This window comes from Anas acuta, chromosome 22, assembly GCF_963932015.1.
Source record: "Anas acuta chromosome 22, bAnaAcu1.1, whole genome shotgun sequence".
In the NCBI taxonomy this organism is placed as follows: Eukaryota; Metazoa; Chordata; class Aves; order Anseriformes; family Anatidae; genus Anas; species Anas acuta.
Window position 1 is genome coordinate 8,405,965 of NC_089000.1, and position 9,705 is coordinate 8,415,669.

Genomic DNA, 9,705 nt, shown 5'->3' on the forward strand with positions numbered 1-9,705 from the left:
AGCTAGCTGAGCTACATTAACTAGTTTTTTGAAGGTACAAAAGTGGAAATAGAGCTGCTTTTAAATGGAGTTCATTTGCTTCTTTGGGTGCTTTAGAAAGAGTTTTCCATCTTCTGTTGCCTGCATAGCTAAAAACTCTTGCTGTCCATAGCCAAAATGATAACCCAGCATGTCTGTGACAATGGCACTCAGTAGCCTATGCATGAAGCAGGGAAACAGTGACGCCGAAGACTGGACCCTCACTTTTACAAGTAAGATGATTCTTTTGAGATTATTTATATGCAGTCTGCTAGTCCTGAGTTGGCCAAAATGGGTGTTTCTTACTGTCCACATGAACTAGTTCTAGCAGAGGGCTGCAATGCCAGGGTTTGTTTAATCAGTGAAAGTACTCTCCACCTTCCAGCACTCCAGTCTTTCCCTGTTTTTTTGCAGCTGAGGAAAGTACTTACACAAGCATTAACTTCACTGATGAAACTGGGATGTAAGAGAACTTGACCTCTTCTGATACCTATGTGGACTTCATTGAATAGTTTAAGAAAAAAAATAAATAAACAATTGCACTCTTGGCAGTGCAGTGTGTATCTACATAGAACTTGCTGATTAGCATGCTAGCTCAGTATAGTACTACTTCAGTATTTGTAAAGACCTTGTGAAGAAAGAACACATGGATTTCAAGAGGAACTTAACAAGACCTTTGTCAGGAATAAGAATGTTTTTCTGTGAAAGTATGAAGCTTAATTCCCCAAGGCACGTTAACACAGTGCTGTTTTTGGGGAGATAAATGTTTGAATGTGATAACATCTTTTTTTTCCCCTTCCAATGATACAATTATTTCTGCCATCCCCTTGCTATGAAGACAAAAGGAGCATAGCACAAGCCTGCTTTCTTCAGATATTTTTGGCCAAGTACAGGCTTCTTCCAGATAGCAGTCTTCCCTTATTGTCTCTGCTCTAGGCGAGACCTGCTGCATGTTTGCTTATTTTAGAAAAGCATTGAATATGCTTAATTGTTTTCCTCCATTTCAGCAACAATACATAGTCACATTTTGACTTGTGAAATGAAGTCACAGTCATCAGCTGGTACTCTCATGCTTTCTCTTGATACTGCCAGCTGTATGCGGCCTGATCATAGACATTTAACCTCTTCATGCCTCTATAAAATATATTTGTTTCATGTTGGAAAGATTAGGATGAGAAAAATACTTATACAAATCTTGAGATCTCTGTAAATTTCCCTACTAAGCTACAACAAACTATTTTGACTACATTTTGCAGTATGTGGGTACCTGTCACTTAATGATGTAGCTGAAGAGGAATATGATAGTAATGTTTACAGTATATGTAAATTGCAATTCCACTCCTACCCAGGATAGTGTGAGAAAGCAGGTACTATAGAGCTCTTGGGACCTCCAGTCAACACCACCAATGAGAATGAAGGTAGGGCAATCCACTTCTAGCCTCAGTAAGAAAAGTCTGACAAGCAAATTATCTTTGTTATGCTGGTGTATTAATAACACCAGCATTTGTATTAACCATGTGCCCCTCTCACATGCATGTCATGAACCTTCTGCAGTTCCAAAGCAAAATCGGGAAAAGGAGTGAAAGCTGTGTTGTCCTGTCAGCAAAACCCCCTCAATGAGAGGATTATTCTTGATTTCCCAAGCACACTTTGTTTTATAAACTGTTACCAGCTGTTCTGCTCTAGTTCCCTAGCACAAAACTAAGAAATATAAAGACACTTCTCTGAACAACTTCTTCTACCTCTGTGAAGCTGACCCCTTATCTTATATTCTGAGTGCAAGTAGTCAATCAGACCTTTCCCAGTTATGATTTCACTCTGTAAGAGCTGCAGTTGGAATACAAAGGGGATGTTCAGGAGTCGATCCTTCCATAGGAAGAAAACACTGTGGGAAGAAAGGAAGAGGCAGATCAGTCAGCACCAATGCCTATCAGTGTGCATCCTCCTTTTAAAAGGTTTGGGTAGTTTAAGATCAGTAGTTCTCTAGGTCTATTTATTCTATCTCTTAGGTACTAGACATTAGATATTTTTACAGAATGATAAAGAAGAATTACCTGCATTTTGTATAGAGACCTTCTACACAGGTCTTATTTCTCTGGACAGCAGCAATTCCTGTATGGGTTTGATATACCAGTTTTCTTCCAGAAGATCTCATGCATGTTCCAACCAAGCTGTTGAACTTTCTCAGGCCAGTAAATTCCAAGACTGCAATACTGCTTGATGTCCTTAGGGATCTGCCTTTTATTGTGATCATCCCTAGGTGTTTTCATGGCTTGGCAAGTTCTCTACTTAATTGTGATCATGAAACAATAGGCTACAACCTTCTTAGTTAACTTTCTTGAGTACTTACTTTCTCTCAGCCCCTGCCCAGAGCTGCAGTAGACGTGAATCAACACCCAAAACAAAACAGATTTACTTGCAACAGAAATGCAAGAGCCAATGATGAAAGCAGCTTCCAGAGTAAGAATTCCCCTTGCCCCACTCTTTTATCACCTGTGGGGAAAAAGGAGACACATGACGATCAACACCTAGTGCCCCAAATCCTGGAAGCCATAAAATGCAATCAATCACTGAATTTCTGGATGAAGCCACATGATGGTAATTGAGAGGGAAAAAAATGGGTCACTTTTAAACTTTCTTTCCTGCTTACATGATTCTCTGGCTGCATACCAACTCTAGCAAAACTGCATTATACTTTCTGATCACTGTTGTGTTCAGATTGAAAAAAATAATTATAATAATTAGAAACAACACTTATTTGTCTGTATGGTTCTATCAGTTTTCCTGTTTGTACTACAGAGGGCTGTTAAGTAGCTGCAAGATAGACTCAATCTACCATTTTTTCAGAGCTGAAGTTATTAACAGTAAGTGCGGATTACTTTTTTTTTTTTTTTTTAATCTTTTAGTTAGTCAGATAAAAGGTGCTAAAAATGATTGGTTTGGAGAAGTGACTGTATTAGATTTCTCTGGTAGAGAGGAGTATTGCCTTGCATGACAATGCCCTCATTTGCTAGGCACTCCTATATTTTCCTTATTGGTATGCAAAAGCATAAGGAGATTTAGCTATTTTCAAGTTGCTACATTGCTCTTGCCTGTATTTTTCTTCCTAACTGCAATACAAGTAAAGTATAGCCACCAAAGTCAGTGTGGTCCTTTTGTGCTTTGCCAAAGCAAAGAGACCTGTGAACAATTGGAAGAGCCTGATTTGGCTGCACGATTTCATAAATAAAACCACGAGGACTTGGATGACTGCAGCCACTGAACTTTTATCAGTTTCAGAGAATATTTATGTGAAGTAAGAGAAACACTGGCTGCTATCAGCGGTTTGGCCCTTCCCATGATGAATAATCTTTGCCCTTCTTCCTCACCCTCTTTCACGTGTGTTGTGGGAGCTGCTTGGGTGCCCCAGTGATAAATGCTTTATCACTATTACAATGCTAAAAATCCTAAACACTGGGCTTTGCTGGGCTTCCACACTCTTGTTTTGCCTACATCAAGATCAACAGCTGGGAGTGCTACCTAGGAAAATTCCTTAAAACATGACTTTAGACTCTGCAGCTGGTCAAGCTGCCTGGTACCACTTGGAGATTTCTTGTGAAGAAGAGGAGGCATAACTAATTTGTGCTGGAAGAATTTGTTTTATTTTTTCCTAATCATTCTGGGTACTGTGCCAGCTGCAGAAAGTTCCATCTAACTAATCAGTTCAAGAGCAATTTGACATAGTTCTTCTGTGGGAAGTTGATCCCAAAAGACATAGGATGTGCCTGCTGCTCTCATTGATTCTAAAAGGAGCTACACTGAAGGTGTATGATCAGGAACAAGGCACCATGTTTTGGGCCTAAGGATCCAGCAGCAAGGTGGAAGCCTCCAGCTTTAGTGTTTTCCACTAAGCTGGGCCAGGAGCGATGCTGGCAAAATCAGAACTGGTTATTTTATGGACACATCATGATAGCTGTGTGTGGTTTGAGCTATCTGTGCATCCTTTTGAGCCCTGCCTTCTAATGCTTCTAGTACAACCCCCAGCTAGCTTAAATGGGGAAGCAGCTCTCTTCTAGAACAGTTGCATCTGAGCTGATATATTTTCTCTTTGGGTACACTCAATTTTTTTTTCTAGCAAATTAATGTTTTCACAGCTGACAGACTAAACATGCTCTGTGACTTCTTCCTCCAGCTTTCTTTCTTCTACAGGGAAGTAAAGTCAGTGAGAACTAAAATGTAGGAAAAACAAGAGGACTTAACTATCAGAAAAACTGAACCTTAGGGCTTGGGAAAGAAGGAATGATGGGCTGCTTTTCAGCAGGCAGCGGCTTTCAGCAATCCTTAACAGGAAGGGCAGGTCTGAACAAACCAAAGAAAAACAACTGAGTCACGATGAATGAAAGAAATGACTGGGCCAATACTACGATAGGATTTGATGCATCTGATTGAACACAGATTCCCCCAGAACCAAGACTGATCCTTCTGCAATTGTCAGTACATGAACCTCTACAAAATCATTGAGAGAACTGTCCTTTTCTTAAGGGAGCTTGTCTTTGCTCTGCCACCTGTACTACTGTCTCTGTTTTCTGCAATATTGCTTAGTGCTCCTCTTAGTATAAGACCAGAAGGAGAACACAGGCTGAGAAACAATGGGGTATAGGGAACCTAGGAAACTGGAGGGGTGAAAGAGAGAATTAGAACTTAACAGGAGAAAAGATAAGAAATATTATGAATCCTGAAATAAATAATGCAGTTATGAAAAATAATTCCACTGAAGGAAATGGGAAGGCATGTACAAGAATGAAAGAAAAATAGTGAATGACGTGAAGTGGCTTTGTGAAATGGCATATGGCATCAACCCAGAAATGAGGGACCTTGAGGTGAAGCTGTGCTTCCAGGTGCTGCAGGTATGGGAAAAGACTATGTATGAGGCGCTCCCAAGCTTTCCCTTCTGTTACGCTTATTTCCTTCTATGCTATGTATTCTGGGGGATTTTATATGTCTACACACCTTTATTACACAACACTTCAATGGCAGGTGCAGTTTCTGAGAAGACTGATACATGGTGTAGTACATGTAGGTACAGTAGCATACCTTGACTGGATAAAAAGTAGCTTTCGAGTACTTCTGATGCAGGCAGTCTTGAACAAACAGCAATAATATGTATTTACCCTCGGACATTTGCTATTACTAGTTGAACTATTAAGAAACATGTTTGCTGTTGCTGAAAGCATGAGGAATATCAGGTGTATTACGACACGAGGCCATCTAACTGAAGCGTCGCTTTCTTTACCTAAAAGAAACACTGCCTCTTTTAATGCCTATGGAAGAGTCAAGAACAAGCAAAGAACTCAAATCTGTGAAAGAGAGTTTGTCAGATCAACTTGGTTTCTGATGGCGGGGGGAAATAGTGGAAGGTTTCTATGTTTAATCCTCATAGGATGACAGAAAGTTCTGAGTGCTCCCTTCTTTCCACACCTGAAACAGTTTAACTGAAAGCAAAGATCCAGTGCCTTGAAAGGGTATGTGAGGAGCTCCTACAAGGAAACTAAGCTATGAGATCACTATCTGCATGGCTGAGTGTCCACAGTTTGTCCTGTCTCATTTTTTCCGTACAGGATCAATAGTAGTGGCTACAAGACTCCAAAGTCCAGGAAAAAGATGAATCTGCAACTTTTCACCTGAATTTTTTTTAATGTTGAAAGCCCAGTACTTGGTGCTGGCTCCATTTTTAGCATGGAAAGCAAACAAATGTTCAGAAAGCTCTATTTCAGCTGTCAGGAATTTGGCTAAAGCAAACAACCAATGAACCTTAAAACCATAAAAGTAATAATAATAATAAAAATCCCCCTAGCTCTTTCCTGGTAACAGCATACTCACATCTGATGTGCTTTGTCACTGGTTCTGCAGTCCTTCTTAATTCTTGAGATTTCAGAGGGAATTCATTCTGACTGATAAGAAGCACAAATCCACAATTTCAAGTCCCACAAATCTTTATATTAACCTGAAAACTATCACTCACCTTTAAAGCTGCCCCAGTAAAGGACCACTCATCTTTCTGGTGTGATTTCCTAAGGATATAAGGCCTGCATAATCTCACTGTGTCTGTATATCCATCTTCACAATAATTAGGAGGGCTGTTGCCAATTTCACCTGACCTTGTCTGAGAGGTAGAAGTACTAAAAATATTGTGATCCTGTATTTTTCATGAATGTAATTTTTTCTTGTTTAATATTTAAACAGAAGGCTGGGATGCATACAACAAATTAATCTGCATCTCTGATGCCTGTTCCTTATTGACCCAGTTTGCTGTAGATATTTAACTAAATGTATCATTAATATGTAAGTTGAATAGGCAAATTCTGCTTTACTGTAATCTTCCTAGCTTGGCTGGCCTCTCTTCTCTCCAAAAATAATGTTTGGATGACTTCAAGGAACAAGGAACCTCCTTCTCACATTTGTGATAAGAATGCAAGCATAAAAGGGAAAGACTTCTAAGCAGCACAGCAGGGGGAAGTTCAACTACAAAGCTTAGTAACACACAGAATACAGTCCTTGTGTTACATTTTATGGTTGTGAAATACAAACAAGATAATCTGGAATGGCAGTACCTCCCTTAGCACACCGTATCCTTTTGTTTCCTTGCAGCAGGGTATCACAAGTCTCTTAAAAACACAATGCTGCACTTAGGGATGTTATGAGAGTGGCTAACGGCTGTGTCATTGCATCCAGACTTGAGATTCCCATTCCACTCATGGGTTAGATTTATGTGACTTTGGGACAGTTGTTTTATGGATGGAAATTTGATGTAGAGTAGGTAAAGTGAAGGTAGTAATTCTGTAGTAATCCTATGCAAGTAAAATTATTTTTTATTTATGGTACTTTCAGATAGCGTCATAAAGAAACCCACAGAATCACAGGAACACATTTGTCATTGTGAAGATGCAAGTTTTGTTATTTGATGATAGGAATAATTTTGCCTGATTTTTCTGTTATCCATGCTCATATCAGATATGTCTTTCTAAGATTTTCACATCCAAGATTTGGAGGAAAGCAAAGTTAATTAAAGTCAGGAGACTAACCAGGAGTTTTGGCTTTTGCTCGGCAGAGAGAACTGTGAAGCTGCTGATGGATTGGAACATTGCTAACAATAAGCAAAGACCAAAGACAATGAGCTCCTGCCGATTCTCCTGCAGGATTCCTCTGGTCACACAGTATACACAGAACACTGGGAAGGAGAAGAGAAAGGTCAGTTACAGGTGAACACTGATTGCACATGGTGCTATTTTTCAATATACTTGATCTAGGTGGCAAAATGGAAGTATCAAGACTGGGCAATGTTTAGTCTAGAGCATATTTTCATTCTTACCAAGAAGCCTGGATCTGATACTTCAAGTCAGATGCTGTGAGTACTCTTCCCTGTGTTTAGCATACAAAGAATGAATTATTTCATTGGACTTTTAAATTACTTGTGAAGTAACACTTCGAATATAACAACATATTAGCTATCCAAACTAATTAACAGCTGTGGTATGTTTTATTACATGAATACTATACTGTTAAACAATATATTTGGGTTAAATGAAGCAAAAATATTTTTATTTTTTTAAAGAATTGAAATGACATAATTTTTCCAGTGAGTAATTCAAGTGACTAGCAAGGACTATACTACCCATACACATACAGTATTGTTTGTGTGGCTTTGACAGCTGCGTGTGTTGAAATTTACTTAGACTGGATTCATAACAGTTCATTTGTGTTGGGGAAATTTTGAAACACACCACCCACCAAACTGCAGTCCAGAAAGACACTGGTTCAGGAAAGTTCTGAGGTAGTGTTTTGTGAAATACATCAAAAACCACCACACAGTACCACAGTCAGCTGTCACTTTTGAACTCTACAAAGTTTAAATAAAGTCTTTCCTTTTATAAAAACAGGAATCAGTGCTTTGTTCCTATGTGGGATGCTCCTGCAAACACTAGCTCATTCTTACCGTAGACAAAGTAACAATATATGTATTTTTTTCCCCAGAATTTTACTTCCTGGATTCTGCACATGAAGTAATCTAGTTTTTCGAGCCTGGGACGAAGGGTCATAAAAGTTTTCAAAATAACATAATAACTTCAGCTACTCTAAACAATTTTTAAGGTGAACGAACTTCCTTTTTCTCTTTCATTAATTACGAGAACTGAAAATGATTAGCAAACTGAAAGTGAATTGTGAATTTTTTGCATGTTATGACCTCAGGAAGACCTGAAGGATGCAGGACGGTATTTCCATGTTTTGCAATTCATTTGCTAAAACAGAAGTCCGTACAAATAACTTGGAAACAAACTTTTCCCAGAGTGTTGTTTGCAGAGGTAGCATATGCATGTTTCTGAGATAAAAGACATCCCCTTGCTTTTTGGAAAGTGAAGTCTACAACAAATTAAATTCAAAACTGCCTTTGAAGTAACTTTCTAGTGGTAAGTCCAAATGATTGTTACAACTGGGGCATCCATTTTTCTTTAAAGAACTAATATCAATTTTTGTCAGTCTTCGTCTAGCCTACAGAAAATGTGGGTTTGGCAAGTTTATGTTTAGCTTACACATCTTTAAAATCATAAGGCAAGCCAATTATAGTTTTAACCTGTTCCATGAACGTTATCATGACCAACTAATGTGTTAAAACAATAACTTTTGTTTTGTTATATTTGTTAATTAAACTTGAGATCTGAAGTAATGTCTTAAAAATATATTGTTTCTCCTGACCTAAACCAGAGGTTTGTGAGAGGCGTGAATTTCTTCCCGTGTTTGCTGCAGTACAGAATGCTAATTATCAACAGGAGGTAGGAGGGAAAAAGAGATTAGAAAGTACGTTTTTGCCTTCCTGATATACAATATCATGATTCATTTGGTTTCTTATGAAGGTTCTTCATTTTTCTCTCTGAAGCACAAAACATCATTTGCTAACAAAACCAGTGTGGCAGATTGGAGGCACCAGTGTTTTAAGATTGCATTTTTTTGTTGGTATGCAGATCTGGTGTGAAAAGCTGCTAATCCAACCAGCATTTTAGAATAAATGTGTTGTTTGTATGTGCCTAATCATAGAGTCTGGAGCAAAGTTATTGTCTTTGTTCCCTTTGGGTGGAAAACGTAAAGCTGGACAGCAATGACTGCTTATGATCAATGTGAAGGCCAGCTGCCCTGCATGTACACCAGGTGTTACACCCCTGAGTGTTTTGGCCAGCTAGCTAACAGCCAAAACTTGCTAAAACCACTGACGAGGACTTCCTGGAATACCTATGGTTGCATTGATTTTCAAGTTTCATTTTTATTTAATATAAATGGACCCAGGAATATGAATATACAGTTTCTGCTGAAGCTACATGTATATTAGGACATATCCAAGAAAGTCTGGATTTTGCTTCTAGTAGGACATAAATTATTAAACAAAAAGAAGGCTTTAAGAAAACTGAGGTCCATATTTTTCTTCATTGAAATATTTCAGGTGAAGCAACATCCTTGCAGGAACTTAACAAAGAGAGAAAACTTAGCATTTTCTTATGTTTCAGATCAAATTGCATATACTTGGTTTCTTGCAAAGTAAGAAGGTTCCTTGAAACCAGCTACCACTCAGAAATAAGGACGGCCTATCTCAGGAGATGTGCATTGTGTTGCAAGCCTTGGAATGTGGACACCCATGAATTCCCTAACAGATAACAGCAC